This window comes from Myotis myotis, unplaced genomic scaffold (genome assembly GCF_014108235.1).
Source record: "Myotis myotis isolate mMyoMyo1 unplaced genomic scaffold, mMyoMyo1.p scaffold_m19_p_1, whole genome shotgun sequence".
Classification (NCBI taxonomy): domain Eukaryota; kingdom Metazoa; phylum Chordata; class Mammalia; order Chiroptera; family Vespertilionidae; genus Myotis; species Myotis myotis.
The window spans coordinates 53,120,291-53,143,986 of record NW_023416313.1 but is presented as its reverse complement, the minus strand read 5'-3'; the positions used below and the strand labels follow the sequence as shown (position 1 = coordinate 53,143,986).

At 35.8% G+C, this 23,696-nt stretch overlaps 1 protein-coding gene across 1 annotated transcript in view; it reads right to left on the bottom strand.

Moving 5' to 3' along the window:
• Nucleotides 1-23,696, bottom strand: part of CFAP299 (cilia and flagella associated protein 299) — a 568,607-nt gene that overhangs the window by 46,013 nt on the left and 498,898 nt on the right. The gene's annotated exons all lie outside the window — the stretch shown is intronic.

Sequence of the window (23,696 nt, the reverse complement as noted above, 5' to 3'; positions counted from 1 at the left end):
TGAGCAAGCAAACCTCATGTTAGCTTCAAGCTGCCTGGCTGCCTGCCGCCATCTTGGCTTGCAGTTAATTTGCATATCGCCCTGATTAGCCAATGGGAAGGGTAGCAGACGTATGGCTAATTACCATGTTTCTCTTTTATTAGATAGGATATTAAATTAGAGAAAAAGACATACTATAGTACCAATAAGAACAAAGGGGCCATATTAGGCATTGAGGATTGACTACAAAGGGGTAAAAATTATATTTTAGGGGTGATGAAAATATTCTGTATCTTGTCATGGTATTTGCATGACTTGATACATTTGCCAAAACTCATGAATTATACACTTCAAAATCAGAAATGTTATTGTATGTACATTAAATCTCAAAAGAAACCAATTAAAGGACAAACAAAGAAACTGCTTGCCAAATGAGGGAGATCCCTTCTGGAATTATGGGCTTAAGAGCCACTCAGCCTCTGTCAAAAGTGGGAAGCCTCTCGCCTAAGTAGGTGGCTGCCTGTGCAAAGCCGGGTCTTTCTACCTTCTCAGCTACAGTCCACAGCACCCAGTGCAATGTCTACCACCTGCCTCTCTCTCCACTGACACACTTCCAAATTGAAGTAGTAACCTATTTTTCAGTCAGAGTCCTGAGCAATGTGTCCTTGAGCTATCCAGATTCCACTGTACATTCAGGTATATTGCATGGAAGTTGGAACCGAAAACAAATGAGCATTTTCAAAGTATCCACAACAGTTTTCAGGGCACCTTCAAGTACCAATCAGATAATCTCTTCCCTGCTTCTCACATGTAATATGTTTATTTTTCCCCATCTCATTTAGTATGTCTCACTTCCTGCCTCCAAACCTTCCCCTCTTGCTTGCTGTTTAGTCTTTCTTCTATCTGGATCCTTACTATCTCTCTAAGCCTAGCTTTAGCCCTCCCCCCCCCGCCTCCCCCCCCCCCCGGCTCTTAGATCCAGGAAAGCAGGGCTTACATCTCAGGAGCTCCGGGTTTTGGAGTGTGGCTAAAAATGGCTAAGTACCCTTATAGTGTACCTAGTAATGGGGATTGGCTGTGGTAGGCTGTGTGGGTGGAGAATCAGACTGCATCAAGACCTGTGTTATCCCTGGTCTCAGCTTCTCCCCTTTAGCCTGCTCCATGACTCTCTACCCCTAACTCTTGCTTGTGAGGTCCACAGAAGACTCAAGGAGCTCCAAGACTCAAGCCTCTGAGATCTTCCTTGACTTTCTAGCTGGGCCAGGAGGGTGGCCTGACAAGTGCATTGTCCCTATTGGCTGTTGCAGCATTTCTCCCTCGGGACCATAAAAGATTGTGCTGCCAGAATGGGGCTGAAGGTTGATTTTAAGTGATTCTTATGTCAGACACAGAAAGTATTAAGGACACCAGTTTTGCTCAGCTGTGCCAACTGGCTCTTCTTCCAACTGATGCTCTGTTTCGACTCCAATTGATATGGTGACACTGTGTTTTCATGGGTCTGTTGCAGGCATTGTGGGACCAAGTTATACCTTCCTCATTCTTTCTTACCATGAGCCCCTCGCCTGTTCTCCTGGTATAATGTGTGGGAGGCATGGGTGGGGTGATAATTTGACATCAAGTACTCTCTAAATGTTAATTTTGCTGGTAAGAGAGATTGGATCTTGAAGAAGAGGCTCAGTATTAAAAATTTTTTTAAATTTCTTTATTGATTAAGTTATTACATATGTGTCCTTATCCCCACAGTACCCTCCATCCTCCCCACTCATGCCCTTACCCCCCTGTTGTCTGTGTCCATTGGTTAGGCCTATATGCATGCATGTAAGTCCTTTGGTTAATCTCTCCCCCTTACTCCCACGCTCCCTTACTTTCCCTCTGAGGTTTGGTGGTCTGATTGATGTTTCTTTGTCTCTGTATCTGTTTTTGTTCATCAGTTTGTGTTGTTCATTATATTCCATAAATGAGTGAGATCTTGTGATATTTATCTTTCTCTGACTGGCTTATTTCACCTACCATAATGCATTTTTCACTGCATCTAGCTCTGTTTGGCATTAGCATGTTTTCATTGTGTGTATTTTTTCTCGGACAGATTTTTTTATAGGCCCACAGAATACTCAATCTTCTCAATAAATCAAACATTTCATTCAGGGGATCACATGCTTAATATTTTCTCTCCAAAAATAAGCTATTAAATAATGTTGGCTTATTGCCTTAAAGTCAGCATTCCTGAAATAAAGAAAAGTAAAATATATATTCTTTTGTTTGGGCAGTTCCAGACAAATTCTGCTTTGAACTTGAATTCTAAGTCTATTATGATGTAAAAGACTAAACCATTTTTTGCATGGTATGAAAAAAGATAAAGTAAATGGACACAGGTTTCTTGAATGTAAAACAAGTGGCTCTTCCTTTTATTGGAAATCCTTCTCAATAAATAAGTACTTCTTATGTCATGCTGATCCTGACAGGAGCAATTCCGATTTCCTTTTTCTGGTATGTGGTATGGTTTTAATGTTTGGTGTGATGTAATATGACATAAATGTTATCATGAGATTTATGGAATTGACCAGAATCTTATTACAGCAGGATTTTTCCTAACAACCTAAGCCTGACATCAATTTGGATGATGGATCCCTCAATTTAGATTTCCTTCTAGCATACAAATAAATGGTAAAAATATCTGCCATTTGTAATAGATATTTGACTCCAAATCTATCAAAATCCTGTGTTAGCAGTAAAATTAAATTAAATAATGTTTTGATTTTCTTACTTTTTTAATCAACACATTCATTGGTATATTTGATGGGAAATTTCTTGTATTTATGTCAGAATAATGTCTTTAAATATGAGTTTGGCAGAAAAGAATAGGAGAGGTATATGAATAAAAAAGATGGGAAAGATTAGAGAAAAGAATATGCTAGAAAAAAAATATATAAATGACTTAAAACAAAACAAAACAAAACTAAACAAAAAAACGTCGAAATAATGGAGCAGACCATAGACATGGGAGCATAGAATGGGACAAAAACCTTATGTTTTATTTAATTTAAATACTTTGAAGTGCTTAACTGTATATGCTTAAAGACTTGAAATATAAACACTTATTTTAAGAATAAAATGTTAAGTTTGGGATGGGTCAAGACATTGAAAGCAAAAGATTAGGCAAAGTTTGGTAAGATAGTATTATTGAACCTTTATTCAAATTGCATTTTTCCCCAATTTGGAAGCACTTACAATAATCTATCCTGAGAACTAGAGAGGATGCCAAAACTTGCAGAAAACTCTGAGTGTGTATTTCCCAGACTATTCTACTTTTAAAGTAGCCAATGATGACAATCCTATATAATAAAGAACTAATATGCTAATTAGATCGGAAGGTGGAACGATCTTCCAGAACTACCTTCTGGAAAGACCAGTGGGTGGGGCTGCGGGGCTACAGTCAAACATCCCCCGAGGGCTCCTGGGATGCCAGAGGGATATCTGACTGCCAGCTTAGGCCTGATCCCCTGGGGAGTGGACATCCCCTGAAGGCTCCCGGGCTACCAGAGGGATGTCTGAATGCCAGCGTGGGGGAGCGGGCCTAAGGTGGCAAGTGGACATCCCCTGAGGTGTCCTGGGCTGCAAAAGGGTGCAGGCCAGGCTGAGGGACCCCCTTGAGTGCATGAATTTTCATGCACTGGGTCTCTAGTTACTTAATAAAGTTAATAATTTATGTAAAATAAATGATGTCTGGGAGAAAAAGTTCAGATGTAAACTTTGGTGTGCAAATCTGCTAGGTGAACAGAACTTTTTATGATCAAACACATATTTAGTAATTTTGAAACTATTCATTGCATGTTGAATTTAGATGTAAATATCAATTTATGAACTTTTTTACTGTTGACACTATTAAAGATGTCCTTAAGCCGAAACCGGTTTGGCTCAGTGGATAGAGCGTCGGCCTGCGGACTGAAAGGTCCCAGGTTCGATTCCGGTCAGGGGCATATACCTGGGTTGCGGGCATATCCCCAGTAGGAGATGTGCAGGAGGCAGCTGATCGATGTTTCTCTCTCATCGATGTTTCTAACTCTCTATCTCTCTCCCTTCCTCTCTGTAAAAAATCAATAAAATATATTAAAAAAAAAAAAGATGTCCTTAAATTCACAACCACCACTGTAGATATTTAAGTGATTACAGATTTTGCATTTGTAAAATGGAGGAGGATCATGAGAATTAACAAAATTGTGTATGTATTTTGTAGAGTACAAAGTCTTTGAGACTATCCAGAGATTTTGGGACATAATGTCAGCATCAGCATGTGACTCTTATTACTGGAGGGTTCAAATCAGGTGGAACTAAAACAGAATATGTGCATGTGTTTGTGTGCATATAAGCACATGAATGTTTTCATATTTAAAATGCACTGCAAAACATTAAGATTCAAGCCAGACTTGTGATTTTGGTATAGATCAAGCACAAGAGTAAAGTAGCGACGAGAAAGGTGAGCATTATAGTACCTGAGGATAACCTTAACAAACTTGGAATCTTCATTAGCATCTATATCAACTGAAAATTGAATGACCTTAGCAATATTATTGGAGGCAGGGTCTACCAATACCAACAAGGCAAATCGGCTTGCATACTTCCCTGCAAAGCATGTTTGGTCTGGAGACACAATGAGAAGCAGGACATGTTTTCTCTCTGGTGACTACTGTGTAGGGGCAGATGCATCACCAAAAGAGAGTGTGGGAGAATAGAATTTGGGCATGGAAGCAACTCTATCTCGGATCGCTTCTCCACTGATTTATGTAAATCTTGTTACTTAAGCAGGTAGGAATGCCATGCTGAATTCATGCTCTCAAAAGAGTAAACGAAGAAGTGGGGGAAACCCAACCTGAACTCAATAAATGTCTTTAAACTCTGTGTGACATCCGATCAGCAAAATAAAGGAAACATTATTGACTTGTGTTTTGCGGCTCTTTTCACAGCTCTGATAAATGTAACCCTGGGCATTTGTCCACTACCTTCAGGCAAGCTGTCATCGTATGCAGATGTAAAATGCCTCAGCTGCAACACCACAGTTCATTACGCACTCCAACTTAGTGACTGTTTTGGACCACTGAGAAAACAATGTAAGAGTTGATGAGAGTTGAGAAATTCAAACACCAAAGGAGTAAGACACTTTAGGCTCCCCGAGAAAAGTTTGAAAACACTTTGCATTTGCCTGTTAAATTTTAAGATAAAATATATGATAAAAATTGCAGAGACAAGCCCTTTGCCACAGGGAAATTCTGCACTGGCATGGGAACTAACAGAACTATTCCAGCAGTCTCAGGTCGGTCAGGAGCAGGAATTGAATGGCAGTCCCAATTTAGGGGCCAACTCAACAGTAATTTAAGTCTAACAGCTAATTAATTAGTTCAAAAGCTAATTTTAATAAACTAAAATTAGTCTAAGAGATAATTTCCTAACTTCTTTCACTTAATGGACTAGATTCAAAAGTATTGGCGATTACCGTCATGGATTGAGAGGATGAAATGGTAGAAATACTAAGAGTGGGCAGTCAAGTAATGTATAGGTCTGCATTGCAACTCAAGAATATTCTATTAGTTTAATTAAGCTTTTCTAATTTTGCAAAGCTCAAGAGATGGGAATCATTAGTATAAAACAAATTTTAAAGTATCTAAATGTTAGTTTTAAATAGTAGTACTGGAGTGGCTCAGTTGGTTGATCATCGTCCTGTGCATCGAAAGGTTGCCGGTTCTATTCCTGGTCAGAGCACATATCTGGGTTGTGGGTTCAATCCTTGGCTGAAGCACTTACAAAAGGCAACTGACCAATGTTTCTGTCTCACATCCTCTCATACCCATGATTTTCTCTCTTTCTTTATAGGGGTTGAAACAATTATTCTTAAAAAGAATTTTTTAGAGCAATATTGTATGACAGCTTTATTCAAATTTTTGAAGAAAATCTATATTAGTATCTACATGTTTATCTCTATATTTGTAGCTATATTTATAACAATTTTTATATTGCTAATTATATAGCTCCACACAAAAATTTCTATTTGTCCAACAGAGAGCCTAAAATTCCAGAGAAATTGGGGAATGGAAAAGGGAGAAGTTCATGTCTACTTATTTTCCAGAAGGACAATTTTCTACTTCTATTTCAGTTACATAGAAAACAATTGAAATAAGATGTAAGGAACTTTTCCGTAGGAAATTATTTTTATTGCATTATTTTCATTGTTTAATTATAAATATAATTTACCATTATTGAAAAACAATACAGAAAGTACACAAAAGTGTAAAAGAAATTAAAATAATCACCCATAATTTTACCACTCCAAAATATTACTATTGATATTTGGATTTCTTTCCCTCTAGTATGACAGTCTCTTGGAACAATTTCTTTTGTGGTTAGCAAACCAACCATCCCCTCTTTTCATAAAAGGCTGATGATACATTGCAGTCCAACCAGAGATTCCCTAAATCAGATTTTTTTTAAAAGGTTGCGAAACAGCAAGAGCCATCCAACCTGTGCCAAAAACTTACTGCAGATACGCACATGGTCAGGGCATCATTTTCACCCTGGCCTTAGAGGAAGAAAAGACTCTGGATTACACCTGCTGCTTCTCCTACCTTAGAAGAAAATGGTTAAACTTTTCTCACAGACAAACTGAAGGTTCAGGGCATCTCACATGAGAAAGAGGGAAGCACCTGATCAGATGAAAGATATTACAGTTTTACTATTTAAAAGTGCTGCTCCCAACATTTAACTGTTTTGAAGAAGGTATATATATATATTTAGAGATGGGGAGTTCAGAGATGAGGAGAGGGAGAACAAACATTAGCCTAAGCCAAAAGCTAGTTGGCTAACTTAGGAGGAAGGGAGAAAAATTCAACTGGCAACTCTTGAGAAGAAAAAATGAAAACTATTCTAAAACTTTAAAAGAAGATTTAATTTAGAGCTTTCTTTGGAAAATGTAGGCTTAAGAAGAATCTAGTCATATTCAAGCTAAACTAGGTATTCATATCCAAAAGAAATGAGAAAGTTGGATAAACAGCTGGCAGTGATCAGGCCAAGAGGATAAAACATTAATAATTAGAGAATCTTAGTCCAAAAACCTGTTATTCTAGATGGTGGAATTAGATGAAAACTTGCACAGTGACCCAGTTTCAGTGGGTTTTAAAGTTCTCAGCAGATAAAACAGGCTGTCATATACCTGTGGCAATCCCTAAGGGTCATGAAACATCTTAGAATAGATAAAGTGAAGACAAATATCTTTATTAAAAAGTATTTACTGTCTTTGATGACATGAGAGAAAATTACTTTTGCTCTTTTTTTCCCTCAGAAAGACCTGTAATGTTTAATATAAATATCTCATAACACTCATTACATCATTATAGTGCTTCTTGGATGGTTTGCGAAAGAAGAGAATGTTCCTAGAAGATTCTGATAGTTGCTAAAAAAAAAAAAAAAAGTCAACCGTTTGATAAAAAAATGGTTCCAAAAATTAAAATCAATTAATATGTAATGTGTTCTGTGTGTGTGTGTGTGTGTGTGTGTGAATATATTGCACTGGGCATATTTTGTTTACCCCTCCACATCGCTTCTCCACTCTTTGTCACTTTCCAAGGGAGAGGTCCTGCCTCAATAGGCTGCCTTGCCATCTGATTTGTTGCTTACCGTGGTGGTGATTTGTGCTCCATGTCCACAGCTGTCTATTCTATAGTTTCACATCTTCTTTTTCCACTCATCCATTGATGGACAAATAGGTTGTTTCCATATCTTGGCTATTGTAAAGATTGCTGCATGTGGGTACACATTATTCTTTGATATCCTGTTTTCATTTCCTTTGAAAATATACCCAGAAGTGGGATTGCTGTATTATATGGTAGTTATATTTTTTTTTTAAGAAAATCCTTACCTGAATATTTGGTAGAGGAGAGAGAGAGAGAGAGAGAGAGAGAGAGAGAGAGAGAGAGAGAGAGAGAGAGAGAGAGAAGATAGAAACATTGATTGGTTACCTCCTGAAAAGACCCTGACTGGGAATCAAATCCACAAACATTTTGGTGTACAGGATGACATTCCAACCAACTGAGACATCCGTCCAGAGTAGTAGTTCTATTTTTATTTTTTTGAGAAACCTCCATATTGGTTTCTATCACTTCTTTCCTGAAATACTTTTCTCTCTTGAATTCCATGTGATGACTATGTTCTGCTTTTCCTCTGTACCTGCCCTCTCAGTTTAGTTTATTGGGTTCTTTTCTTCTTCCCAACATTTAAATTTGGCATTTCCATATTTTTTCTGCCTTAGTCACATTCTTTCCCAGAGATTTTAGCTCCAACTTTCTATGAATTTGTATCTGTGGACTTCTCAACTCTAGATGTATCTCGTAAGTAATTCAAACTTAGCCTGCTAGAAAAGTTAATAACAAAAATTTAGATATTTTACAAAGATAATAAGTTAGAAATTGAGAAATTTTCCCAAGATCATAAAGTGAGGGTCAGAGAGGTTCTAGAAATCTTGTTCTTTAACTAGTAGACTTTGTATGATCTTTTGCCAAAACTCGTCCTTTCCTTTCTCTCCCTGTGGGGAGTCAGGAAGCACTTCTCAGCTTTTAGAAATGAGCCTAAATTTGACCTATTCAGAGAGGCTGTCCTTGATCATCTTGTCTAGCAGCTCCTGCCTGCTTATCCTGACTTTGCTTCCATTTATGTCCTTGAAATTATTATTTATGAGAAATTGTAACTCAGATAATTTATTCACCACTTCTGTCAGATACCCTGCATTGTTTTGCAAAGCGCACACTCTAATCCCTTTCTGGTGTGCCTTCCTGTACTGCACCCTACTTTTCTAAGGTTACCTCACAGCTGGGTTTTCCATGTGATTTTGTTTTACCAACTAAAAGCTTTCACAAGAGAAATTAATTTGGAACTAAGTTATGTGGAAAGAGATAGAGGACGTGAGGAACAATGTTGCTCAAATGGATGACGCAGAAAAGGCACAGTTCTAGAGCTTGACAAGTGTGACAGGAGGTTCCAGACACCACAGCTCCTGAATGTTGTGGAAGCAGCGTGTTTCTAGAGCTGCCAAGGGTGGTGGAGGCTTCTTGATGTACCTTTCTGATGGGGTGGAGGCTGCAGCTTCCTTGTCAGCTCAGTTCTTCCATGTGGCTTACGTGTGGGAGCAATCTAGACCAGTGATGGCGAACCTATGACACGCGTGTCAGGTGACACGCGAACTCATTTTTTTGGTTGATTTTTATTTGTTAAATGGCATTTAAATATATAAAATAAATATCAAAAATATAAGTCTTTGTTTTACTATGGTTGCAAATAACAAAAAAATTCTATATGTGACACGGCACCAGAGTTAAGTTAGGGTTTTTCAAAATGCTGACACGCTGAGCTCAAAAGGTTCACCATCACTGATCTAGAATCTGTTTCTTTTATCCTCCAAGTGATTTTGTGAACTGTCGATATGCTTATTAAATCTCTTTGCTCTAAGCCAACTTCAGTGGACTCTGTTGTCTGTAACTAAGAACACCGGTCAGTACATCTAGAAAATTTTTGTGTCTGTTTTATTACTAGAATATATACACTCTGAGAGAAATTAACCTTTCCCTGTCAATTACAGAATTCCCAATGTCAGCCACAGCTTAGTTCAGAGTAGATGTTAATATGCAATTATGAATTTCATGACATAAATTTTAGAACCTTTTAGTTTCTCATGCAATGATAGAAATTGCATTGGAATACCCTGCTCATAACTTCCTGCCAGCCCACTATGCTCTTTTGGTATATGTATTACCTTCATTTCAGCTTGGTTCTAAAATATGACAAGTCTAGGGTACAGACATTGTTGAATAGGTCTCAGCTACTCACTGTTCCTAAAATTTGCCATGTTTTCTTGTTTTTTGCTCATATGTGAAATACCCTGTGCTCCACTATGGTACACATTTTTCAAGGACAGAATGAATTAGTGTTTTCTTGCAGCAGCCTTTCATGTACTTCCCCAAATGATTAGTTAATTATACCTTAATTTATGTTCCTACTAGTGACCCGGTGCATAAAATTCATGCACATTAAAAGGGAATTAATTAGAGGAAATATTTTAATATTGCTATTTGCCCTTTCTCTATAATAGAAGTGTCAGAGATGAAAGAAAATTAGTAAAATATATATGAAAATCTTCCTCCTGTCAGAGTCCAGGGTGTGCCACAGGAACCAGAGTCAAGTCCCTGCCCACCCACATGAGCCTCAAAATCGCACAAGACCCAGACCTGGCTGGCCCCAGCCCCATTGGGCTAGATCTAGACCCGGCCAGCCCTACCCCCATCAAGCCCTGCTGGGTGGGGGGCGTGGCCTGAGGTCCCCCTGCCCAGGCCAGGGCGTGCACCTTGAGGTCCCCATCAAGCCCCTCTGGGAGGCAGGGGGTATGCCTTGAAGTCCCTGTCAAGCCCTGCGGGGTGGGTACATGGCCTGAGGCCTCCCAGCCTGGGCCAGGGTGGGGGGAACGCCTTGAGTTCCCTGTCAAGCCCCGCATAGTGGGGGGCACAGCCTGAGGTGCCCTGTCAAGCCCGCATGGCGGGGGGTGCGACCTCAGTCCAGCACCAGGGTGGGGGCGCGGCCTGAGGTCCTCCGTCAAGCCCCGCCAGGCGGGGGCGGGGGGGGGCGCAATCTCAGGTTCCTGCAGATTGCTCATTAAGGCTCGTTATAGGAACTTGGCCTCTGCTGTGGGAGTAGTCATCTTGACCGTTACAGTGTGATGGTCAATTTGCATATTCCCTCTTTATTAGATAATACTTTGTAGATACTTTATTATAGCATTTTTAGGAAAATAGATTACATTTTATTATTCTGAGTCATTGTTTTATAATTATTAGGTGAAATAAAATGTATGTGTGAGGAATATTAAAATGCCATAAAGCTTGTGAAAATGTGCTATAAACTCACAACTATAAGTTATTGTCTTTATTATTACATGCAGAAACAGAGAAAAATTACTGCTCATTTTTATTTTCTGATACTTAGACTTCCAATTAACTCTATTTATCTTCTTTCTGAGGACTTACTTGCCTTCCACATGACCTGACGCTTTCAAACCCTGGAAAGAGTGGTCAGGAAGCGCTAGGAAGCCACATGTTAATTTATGTGGTTGACTTGAGAGTAGAAGTTTCCCTCAGAGTCTTTCCTCAGAAAATTAGGAATAATTCAGTTTGAAACTAATTCATTCCTGGATACAAACATTCAAATACTATCCTCAAACAAACAAACATAACTGAATTATTTTTACTTCCTTTTTTCCCTTTAAATGAATTAAACCCACTTTGAAAATCATGCTGTACTGCAATGGTCCCTCAGTTCATTTGGAGAATTTTCTTTTATAGTATGAAATATGTTAGGTGACTCAAACTCAAACAATATATGTAAATGTTTATTATTTCTGATATTTTCATTTTTCTTCTTTAGAGACTTTTATTAGCACATGTTAGAGAGCAGGTACTATTTTGTACTTTGAATATTTTATTTGAAACATTTATCATTTATCATATTAATACCATATATGTCCACTGATTCTTATTTTATTATTGTTAATAAACCAAAATTTACATAAAAAATGAAATAAAAAGTTAAGGAGGAAATATTTACAATATTAAACTTAAGCCAGATGTGGAAGCATACTTTTACGGATTAAACATTTACTGAGTTGGCAGGAAAAGACTTTCTTCCCCATTCAGCCAAATAAGTTTTGTTTGAATGGATTCTAATTTCTTATTCCTTTACCCTTTTTACCATCTTTCTGTTGCTTTGTTTACCTAATAGTGGTTTTTTCTTACCGCTGCCATCCACAGTTCTGCACAGCTGCTTCCCAGATGAGCTAACGAGCTCATTTTCATCTTTACACAAGTTTAAACTATGAGCCAATCCTATATGGCTTTCACAGAAACAGTGACTGAAATTTCTTTGTGACAGTTCTCATTGCTACACTTTTTTTAAAAAAGGAGTATTCAATTGAACTTGATTATAGAAAAACATAAAACATCCTTATCCAGTTCTGCATCCTTCAAATCACATGTATTATTTGAAAACTAGTGTGGTCAAGGCCTAGATTTATGAAGAACATAACATATGCATTCAGAAAATAAAGAAACAAAACAGACTTTTCCAGAAAATTGAGAGTTTCTAATTTCAATTCTTATCTACTAAAGGTTGATTAATCAACTTTTATCGAGTATTTCACCCAAATGCCTTTAAACTGACTTTACCTAACATGAGTTGAACAACCAAAGCAAAAATTCTTTACACTTGTTTCATATATTCACACATGAAAAGATTCAAGGAGATTTCCTAATTTAGAGATATTTCAATAAACACCAAGCAATTTCTTTCTTTCTTCCTCCCTCCCTCCCTTCTTTCCTCCTCTCTTCCTGTCTTCCTGTCTTACTTCTTCCTTCCCTTTCTCCCTTTCTTTCCTTTTTCCTTCCTTTTCCTTTCCAAGTTAATTTTCTGTACTTTTTGGATAGTGCATCATAGTCAAAGGCACGCAGAATACTCTACAATTTACACAATAAAATCCCATAGATTTGGTATTGCAACTTCCACTCAGATAGATGATAATTGGATAGAGATTTGGGGAACTAAAGAGGAGGTATGTTGGCATTCCTAATGACTTCACTTTTCATGTTGGACTTGTTTATTGATTTCTTTATTTAAAAGTGAGAGAGGGAAGCAAGAGGTTGAATTTTGGGTTATGCTTAAATAAGCTAAACTACTTAAGAAATTACCATTATTCCATTTCATTACATTTTGGCACAGAGGTACATGCACATGTTACTGGGTTGTAAGAGGTTTTTGTGAATTAGAGTTAAATAGCTTGAGGGCTATATGGTTCCCACTCTTTCTTAAAATAATGAGTATGAAAAAAATGAGTGTGTAAAAAATAAGTAAAAGTCAAATATAAATATCAATAGAAAGTAACCATACCACATGTGAAAAGCATGAAAATATTTATATGGAATTTTTAAGTCCATGTCCCAGACAAGTTAACTTCCCTTCCGTTGTGCCTTTACAAATGTATGGCTCATTGAACATAAATGACTCATAATATTAATATGTCAACAAAGCTTTACTATATGTTGTGTGTGTGCATGTAAAACTTTGAACATATACATGCTACTGCTGTTTTGTAGCTAAATAACATCTAATTGTGCTGATGTGAGAAAATCAATGAATTATATGATGCATTCCTTAATTCAAAAGCGCAGTGAAACTGCTGTTAGATTTGACGACTTCAGTTGAGTGTGTTTAGAACTATGTGTGACAAGTTAAGCTTCATTATTCAGGTTGGGGTTTTTTTTTAATGACCATTTTTATGCCTAAAAGTAGACATGGGAAAAATATAAAATAACACACAAATTGTTCTCTTTATAACTAAATCTTTAAGATCAATTCAATGTTTCAAATTGTTGTTCTGGTTTTGAAATTCTTTTATGTGACTAACATTTTGTAATATTTCAAAATGAAATTATATATTGTTTGAAGAAACTTGTTTCATATTGTTTCACTCAATTACATTAATTAGTAGAAATGGAATGAGTTTAATTTTATAAGTAACTTGGCCATTGAGGTTCTAAAGTTTAAGCACTTACTGCCCAATGCAACCCTTTTATGTAACAAATTAGAACCAAATGGGAATTTGATAACATAGAAAAATTATTTCATGCTAAAACAAGAAGAAAATTTAGAGAGTATACATATCATGCACTATATGCTTGGATATTTATGAAAACAATAAAAGCTCATACTAAAATTTTAATTGTTCTGTAAGTTGTTTTTCATGGGTGAGATGGATTTTGATCTGGTGAATTCTTACAGAGGTTTTATTATTAACTGATAGTTAAAAATCTAATCAAAATTTTGTCCTGCCATAACAACAAATTTTGTGGATCAATGGCAAATGTCCATACTTAGAATATCATATAATAATATGGTTATAATAATAGTAGTATGTTTAAAAATAATATCATTTTAATAGGATCTTTAAAAAGAAAGTAAAGGGCCTCAAATCATATGTACAAATGGAAAAATATACAATATGCTGGAATGCTAAGAATCTGGACTAGGGATTAGGAGCCCTAAGACCTAGTTTCACTTCTATTGCATCTACCCTTTCATTCTAAAGCAAGCTATTACCACTCTTCTCATTTGTGAGATTTACCCTCAAGCATCTTAACTTTCCAGATTTCCACTCATCACCAAATTTCTAGTGTTCCTTACATTATGAATTTTGGACTTTTGAACAAAATCTATCTGAAATGTATTAACTAATATGTATTTCCAGAATAGAAAATGATATTGCCTGCTACTCTGGAGAGCAAGATGTGTTCCCTAAAGCATCATGTTACTTTACTTTTATGATGCTGAGATGGCCACAGGTAGGGTATCTGCAGGAAGACAATCTTGGTGCATTCCTGCTTATTTTATTAACCGAAATGAGATGGTCACCATGTAGTTGAGATAGGGAAATTGTAAGAAGGTGGAGATATTTATTTGATGTCTTAAAGTTTCTTCTTGACACATACAACAAAATTAATTTTTAAGGGAAATAATGGGTTTGGCATGTTATGGGATGGCCTGTGAAATTAACTGGCAGTTTCTTTAGGTTTAGGGAAATGGTTTTGAGTTCCAAACAATAAAGAAGTGCAATTTTGGCACAATGTTTTTTGCGTATTGGAAGTTGCATGAGTCCTGATAGCTCTATACTATAATTTTAACTCTATTTAAATGTGTTATAACAAATACATCCTTTCTTTAATTTAGAAAATTTAAGAAAATATTCTGGATATCAAGACTAATTTGCTACATATCCTTTCTTAAGGAAATCCTCATACTCTGTTGGGGTGGGTTGTACATTGGTGCAGTCACTATAGAAAACAGTATGAAGGGGCCCTAAAATTTTAAGAATAGAACTACCATGTGATCCAGCAACTCTTTTTTCTGGAAATTTGTCTGAAGAATATGAAAACACTAATTTAAAAAGATAGATGCATCTCTATATTCATTGCAGCATTATTTATAAGAGTCAAGATATAGAAACAACCTAAGGGTCTATTAACAGATGAATGGATAAAGAAGATGTGGTACACACACACACACACACACACACACACACACACACACACACATCCCACAATGGAATGCTACTCAGCCATAAAAAGATGAAATATTGCCATTTGCAACAAAAGGGATGAATTATGAGGGTACTATGCTAAATGAGTTAAGTCAGACTGAAAAAGACAAAAAGCATATGATTTCACTCATATGTAGAATATAAAACCAAAAAGTAGCAAACCAACAAATTAAAACAAAAAACAAACCCAGATACAGACAACAGAATGGTGGTTACCAGAGGGCAAAGGGTTTGTGGGGAGAAAAAATGGGTAAAAGTGGTAAAATACATGGTAAGAAAATGAAATTAGACTTTTGTTGGTGAGAATGCAATAGAGTATACAGATACTGAATTATAATACTATATACCTGAAATTAATATACTAATATTAACCAATGTTACCTTAATAATTTTTTTAAAAATAAATAAAAATGTAGATTTAAAATAGGAAATAGACATATAAATAGGTTTATACAAATACATAAATGTTGGTTTATGTTAGTTTAGCTTCAATAAAAATTTTGCCAAAAAATGAAAATACAGAAACAATATTAATACAAGCAATATTTAACAATTTTTCTTTAAGGACTCAAAGTGAGCATCACTAATAATGGGACAATTTGACATTAGTTACCAACTCATGATGGAATACATAGAGAATTCTTGCTGAAAAAAAAATTCACTGAATAAAAATGAAGTCTTTAGTTTCATATCCAAGCTTAAAGAAAATACATAAAAACAAGTCAAATGAGATGACAAGGAAACAATGAGATAGTTCCAGAATTCATGGCAATGTAAAAGGCAATTGGCCTTGTCTTTTTAAAAAGTAAATGTCATTAATTCAAAAGAATATATGCACTACTATATTCATTGCAGCATTATTTACAATAACTAAGATATGGAAGTAAAACAAGTGTACATCAATAGATGAGTGGATAAAGAAGTGGATATATATATATATATATATATATATATATATATATATATAATACTTGGACATAAAAAATGAAATCTTATCATTTGAGACAGCATAGATGGACCTAGAGGGTATTATGCTAAGTGAAATAAGTCAGTCAGAAAAAGACAAATACCATATTATCTCACTTATATGTGAAATCTAAAGGGCAAAATAAACAAAATAGAAACAGATTGATGATTGCCAGAGGGGAGGGGGTTGGGGAACTGGGTGAAAATGGTGAAGTGATTAAGAAGAACAAATTCGTAGGTACAAAGTAGTCTTGGGAATGTAAATACAGCACAGGGAATATAGCCAACAATAAATTAATCACTATGCATGGTGCCAGGTGGGATTGGAAATATCAGGGGGAACACTTCGTAAAGTATATGATTGTCTAACCACTATACTATACACCTGAAACTAATACAAAAATAACATTGAATGTAAACTGTAATTAAAAATAAAATTTAAATAAATAAAGTCAATGGCATGCCCAAGAAAAAAATATCTTGTTGAAAAGGTGGGGGAAGGGTGTGTAAAAGGCTGATTAGATGATGGTTTACAAACCAACTATAAAACATTTTGATAATAATTAAGAAAATCTAAATATGAGCTGGATGTTAGATGAAACGCAGAAATAATTACTGATTTTCTTATGAATGATAATAGTAATGTTATATTGGAGAATGTTCTTATTCCTAAGAGATTCATAATAAAATACTTGGGGGTGAAATCTGCAGGCTACTTTACAATGGCACACACATACACACCAACATACTTTATAGAGTTGAAGCAAATTTGGAAAAACATTAACAATTGTTTAGTCTGCATTGTAACTATACTGGTATTTATTGTACTATTCTTTGAGCTTTCCCAAAATTTTCAAAATTTTATAAGAAAAAGCTTGGAAAGTTGCACAATTTGAATGCCACTGAATAGTACACTTAATATGGTAAATTTTATGTTATGTGTACTTTTTAAATGATGGAAAAGACCTTGTGTAAGGAATGAGCCTGTCTTAACCACAGTAACTGTTGACAATAAACTAGAGGTTGTCTCAGATCTCTAATTATTCACTTAAGGTTTACCCAGAAACATAATATTCAGGAAAACATATTCTAGAATTTAAAAAGACTACCAGATAATTGTTCTGGAGTCCTGACATTTTTTTAAGCAATGAAAAACAAATAAGGCCTGGATAAAATTCTACCATAGAATAATGCAGACAGTTTTTCAGTAAAAATTCAGTAGGTATTATTGGCTCTAGTACATTTGGGTTTTATATAGAGGCAGGAGAAGGTCCATCTAAATACAACTTGTGGACCCCTCTTCTTTATCCTTGAGTTGTCCATGAATGATATTACTTAATGTTTTGCTTGGGATAAGAAGAAACTAAATGAGATAAGTATTGGAAAGTTAAACTTATTTGTAAAAGAATTCCAAGTAAATATTACAACAATTATGTGAACCACAGTTCAGAGGATATGAATAGATTCTAAAAGTATCCTGGGACATAACTGAGGTTCAACAAGTCAGGGACAATTTTTTCCTAAAGACTTTTAGACTGAAGCCACAATTAAAGGACACTTTTAGTTCCGTCCAGAGCTCTTCCACACACAAAACTGTGGGATACTGTAATTCTTACTCACAGTGACTGAAAATAAAAGCTTGGTTAAGTACAAAGGGCTGCTTTCTGCCAAGCTCAGTGGAAGAAGGAAGTGGCAAGGGTGGTACAGGATGGCTGAAATTCCCCAGTCTTAACTACGGATAGCAGGATTGCTTAGAATTCTGAAAAACAATCCCAAATTAGGTCTTTATAAAGAAATAATGACCTGACAATGAATAGAACCTAGGTATGAGACCAAAGGGGAAAGTAATATTTTTTTCATCACAAAGTCCTAAAGTAGATCGTGTATTGATTTTTAAAAAAATCATGGTATTTGGGATTCCACAGATCTTTATTTGATCTTGTATCTCTAGTTGTGTGTGAAAATTAAGGCAATTAACACCTCTGTGATATACTTTGTTAAAATGTGGAAAAGATCCCTAACCATAATCCTGCTGTAAAGAGTAAGTTAAACAATATATATATATATATATATATATATATATATATATATGTTACTAAGTACAGTGCCTTGAGCACAAGAAGTACTCAGTTAATTTTCACCAGCATCAAAATCACCTCAGACTCCAACTCAGTCCAGCTTTGCTAACCACAGTGGTATGAGGCAACTTGACCTAGCCCAAGGGCTGATATTAAACCCACTGGAGTGTTGAACAAAGGAGATAATGTTTGAACTAATAGCAAATATGACTTCTAAAATCTACGACTGTAATTTAGACCAGAAGTCACAAAGTCAAATGCTTAGAGGAATTCCATAGGGACTATAGATGAGTGACTCAAGGGTGATGGTGCAGCAGCCGGTACATGTGAGTGGTCAAGTCTATGTTAATCTTGTGAGAACATATCCCATCTCAAGGAGCAGCTGCTATGTAATTCTATGTCATGGTTGGGATAAGGGGATGGAAGCCCAGTGTGAGAACACCTTATTAGTTTTGTTGTTGCTGTTGTTGTTTTTTGTTACTGATTCAGAGAGAAAGGGAGAGGGAGAGAGAGATAGAAACATCAATGATGAGAGAGAACCATTGATTGGTGGCCTCCTGCACGTCCCACATTGGGAATCAAGCCCACAACCTGGGCTTGTGCCCTGACTGGGAATCAAACCGTGACTTCCTGGTTCATAGGTCAACACTCAACCCCTAAGCTATGATGGCCGGACAACACTTTATTTGTTTTTAAGAGAATCTGCAAAATCCAAAATATTTATATTATATTTCCTGCTTCTAAAACATTGGAAAAAAAAATACACTGTACAGGCCAAATAAAACATGTCTTTAGCCAAATACTACTAACTAGTGATCTCAGATCTATGGCTTCTTATATCACACCTACCTAAGATTAGTATTGGTCCTAAAGATTGAAATGGGATTGAACCTCTGGCTTGGAGACAAGTGGGAGAGAGAGAGAAAGAGAGAGAGAGAGAGAGAGAAGAGAAAGCGAATGTGAGCCATATATGTTATTTGTATTTTCTAATAGCAACCTTAAAGAAGTAAATAAAAAAGGTGAACATAATTATATGTTTCATTTGACCCAACATATCCAAGATATTATTTTAACATGCAATTAATGTGAATTTACTAGTACAATATTTTATATTTTTATGATGTCTTCAATATCAGCGTATATTTTACACTGACAGCACATTTTAATTCAGGGTTAGGCACATTTAGAGTGCTCAATAGCCATATGTAGCTGGGCGTTATCCTACTGGACAGCACAGGTCTAAAGCGAGCTTTTCAAATTTTAATATGCATAGTGAAATATGGCATATCATGTTAAAAATGCCAATTCTGATTCACTGGTTGGGATGGAGCCTGAGATGCTTCACTTCTTACACACTGGGAGGCGGTGTCAGTGCTACTGGTCCATGGACTACACTTTGAACATCAAGGAGCCAGATCACTGTGGCAAGTCCCTCTATTAGCATCCTTTCAACTAAAGCATTCCCTTCTTTTTCAAATTCAGACAATATCTGTTGAAGATCCTAATCTGATATTCTAATGGTTAGTCACTCACCATATTTAGATGTGGAATAACATTAATAACTTTAAAACAGGCAATATTTTATACACCACTTGCAGAAACACTGACTCATTTTCTATTTATTTATTTATTTATTTATTTATTTATTTATTTATTTATTTATTTTTCTTTGTTGATTAGGTATTATATATGTGTCCTTATTGCCCCATTGCCCCCCCCCCACTCATGCCCTCACCCACCTGGTGTCTGTGCCCATTTGTTATGCTTGTATTTATTTATTTTAAACTTGGGAACCTGCCAGTGTTACCAGATACTTTTATGAGAATGCACTTAAGCACAGGACACAGGATAAGCACAACTTTATAATTCTAACTTCATAGGTTTGGCATGTTAAACATTTAATAAAACAGACAATAGGATTGCGGAGGGAAATTTGACAATAATATTCTCAAATCTTTAGGATTTAGGGGCATTCCTTGGTCAAGGGCATGAATATTTCATGAACTTTCCAAAGAGAAACATAAAAGGAACTTTTTTATTTCTTCCTGACCATCCTATTTGAGGAATGGGTAGAGCTCTACAGGCAGATCTTAGATCTTTGTTCAACTATATATAAATATGGAAACTTAAAAAGCTAAATGTGGGGACACTATAACCCAAAGATCCTATATAGTCCTCAGGATGCAAAAACTTTTAAGCTCAGAATAGTATTCTGGAGTTGACCAGTGAATTAGAATTCCTAAGAACTTGTTCACATTCATCTCAGACTTGCTTGTGAGCTTTTAGCAAGTGGTTTACTCTATTTTCTCCTCTCTCAGATGGAAAGAATAATGCTTGTTTAACCTATTACACAAAGTTGTTAGAGAAGTTTAAAGGAATTTGGTAAATTGTAACATGCAATTATAAGTTATTCAAGCATGCTGAGAGGAAGGTACTGAATCTTAAACACAAGATGGTGTCTGAACTGACAAGATGATCAGGTACTCAGAGCCCTCCCTACTGCTGCTTTTCATAAAAGTTGCAGCTATCTGTTGATATTATGTTTTCCAAGTAAAAATGCAAGACAGGATTCTAATCACAGAACTAATGTCCCTTCCCACACAGGAGAAAACAGCATCTCAAATGGTAAGTAAATAAAAAGAGACTTTATGAATTTTTTATTTTAAAGTCTTTGTTTTAGTTCTTAATTGAACTAAGTATGGAACTCTGTATACCAAAGACACTTTTCCCCTAATAACAACTATGTAAGTCACTTATTGGCATGCAATCTCTTGAGTGAAAAGATCTGAAATTTAATTCTTATAGATAGCTTAAATTAAATTCACGTGGTAAAAGTTATCCAGTGGGATCGTTGGAAAAGAATTAATTTTGTTTCAAAAAATATTATATAAAACCGAGGAGGAAAAAAACCTATAAAATAATAAAACTCTCTAATTGAGAAAATCATAAAATATTATTAAAAGACATTAAATAAGGCATAAATAAATAAAAATAAATAAGTAGAAGACAATATTATAAACATGTCAATTAATTATACATTGGTCACAACTTGGAAGCAATTCCAATCAAAATTATAACTTTTATAAGTTGACTTATAACTTTATAAGTTGACTCTAAAAATTATCTAAAAGAGAAAAGGGCAAGTATAGCATAGATACTTCTGAAGAAGAAAACCAAGGTGAATGAATTGTCTATTTTATATCAAGAATTATTATGAAAATAACAAATGAGCAAGATTCTGTTATTTCAGGGAGGGATGAATAAAACAAAGAGTGAGCCCAGAAACAAACTAACTGTGAAAAGATAACTTTAAGATAATCAATGAAATATGAATAAGGACTAATTAGGTATTCAATAATATTAAGAAATTATTTTGTTAGGTGTTATAATGTCATCATGTTTTCTTTTAAAATGATTATTAGACAAGGATTCATACTTAAGTGTTAACAAGTGAATTATATCACCTGTATTTGCTTTAATATAAACAAAGCTGTTAAGGCAATAGAATCTAGTATTTTTAGTAAATTATTTGTTACAGGGGTAGTTATGAAGAGGAAGAGGTCTGGGTTAATATCTGGATTTTGCTTCTGGTTGCAGGGGTAGTGCTGTTTGCCAAGATAGAGGATAAACAAGACACAGCAACCTTCAGGAATTAAAATAAATTTAATTTTGGAAAATAATATTAGGTGCTAATGGGATACTGAGAGTTCTCTGAAGTTAGCAGTAGGATAATTGAGTTTGAAATAAAGAAGAGAGATCTGTTTTCGGGTTGTAGTTGTGAAGACTAGTCTACTCCAGAGAAGTGATCAAATGACCGAAGAGAACCTACAGTGTATAGTAGGAAAAAAAGTCCAAGGATGAATTCTGCTGGATACCAATATGTATGAAATAATCAAGGAAGAGTTCAATGACAGATTCTGAGAATAAGAGGTTAGAGCATTAGAATAGTTTTGAGAAGAAAGGATTGATCAGCATGAAGATTAATCAACCCTAATCCAATAATTTAGAGAAGTTAAATAAGATGAGAACTGAAAATAATCCACAGGATTTAGAAATTGGCAGTCATTGGTGAATTTATCAGGACTAGTTTCATTTGAATAATGGTGGCAAAGGACCAATCACCATGGGTTAGCGACTATATGAGAAGTGAGAATTGGAGACACTTGTTTTGAGGAGTTTATCTGGAAACTGAAAGAGAGTTAGGGCAATGGTTGGAGTACAAAGGGGATGTCCTTTCTTTATAGAAATTACTTCTATATGTTTAGAGGCAAAATGAAGTAGCCAGTTGACAGGGTCAGTTTGAGACTCTATAAAAAAAAAGAGGGAACAATAGATGAAATATAGCTGGAAAGACAGATGAAAAGTATCAAAACAAGTTGAATTTGAATTGGCTCTAAACAGCCCAAGGAGTTCTTTTTTTTCTCTGAATCTAAAAAAATAAATACGAGAGAATATTTCACTTAGTAAGAATGAACTATTTTTTTTTTAGACTCAGGGGAAGACATATTCTGAATGCAGATGGCAAGCTCAGAGACCAACAGCTGTCATAATCAAATTATGACTAGAAATTATCAAAAGGGCTCTCGGGGGGAAGGAGGACTGACTTATGAGTCAATTTTGGTTGACAGAAAGACTGACAGATCAGGTGGTAGTTTCTATGTTTAGACCCAATGTTCTCTGTGAAATGTGAAGCAAATCATATGTGGATAAGAGTCAGGGCCAGCAGTTAAGAGCAATGGTTTTGAGAGAGTGAACTTTAGATTCTTTGGGGGGAGGGTGGTGAAATTAAGAGTTGAGAAAAAGCCCACGAGTGGGTGGCTGAGGGCCACTCCAGCTGAGTTTGGAGACCATAAATTATAAGTAGCAGCCATCTACACCTTTGTGAAATTTTCTTCATCAATACTCAGAGGTATGGCTCCAGGTGCAAGCAAGAGATGTCAGCATCAGTCTACTTTAGGGGGGTTAAGAGGACAAAGCACAAAAAGACGTGGGCAGTGGGTATTATTGCAAGAGAGAAGTTAAATAATATGCCGTGTATCTACGTTAGACAGGATAAGGGGTAAGTCCATGAAAGTAGTGATGGGCTAAGAAGTCTTTAGATAATAGCAGTAAGTATGGATAGAAGATGGCAGGGGTGTCAGAGGAATATTGTTACAAGTGCCTACTAATGAGCTTGAATACAGCAGTGGAGAGTTAAAGCAGAATACAGCTACAATTTTGTCATTCTAGAGTAAATTGAGAGATAGTGGTGTAAGAAGTTAAGCTTGAAAGCTTTTGAGCAGGAGGCAGAGGAATGAGATCTGTGACTAGATTGACAGTGTAGAGCAGTTCCTATGTGATGGGGTCATGGCTCCAGAGGAAAGAGTAGGAGTCAATAGTAAAAAGAATGATGGGTGGAAAGAATCCCAGAATAAGCCAGTGATAAGAGTAAATGAGAGTGAGCCAATCAGAGACCCACACTTTGGTTGGTGGCCAAAGGACAGTGGGAAGAGAATGTGGTA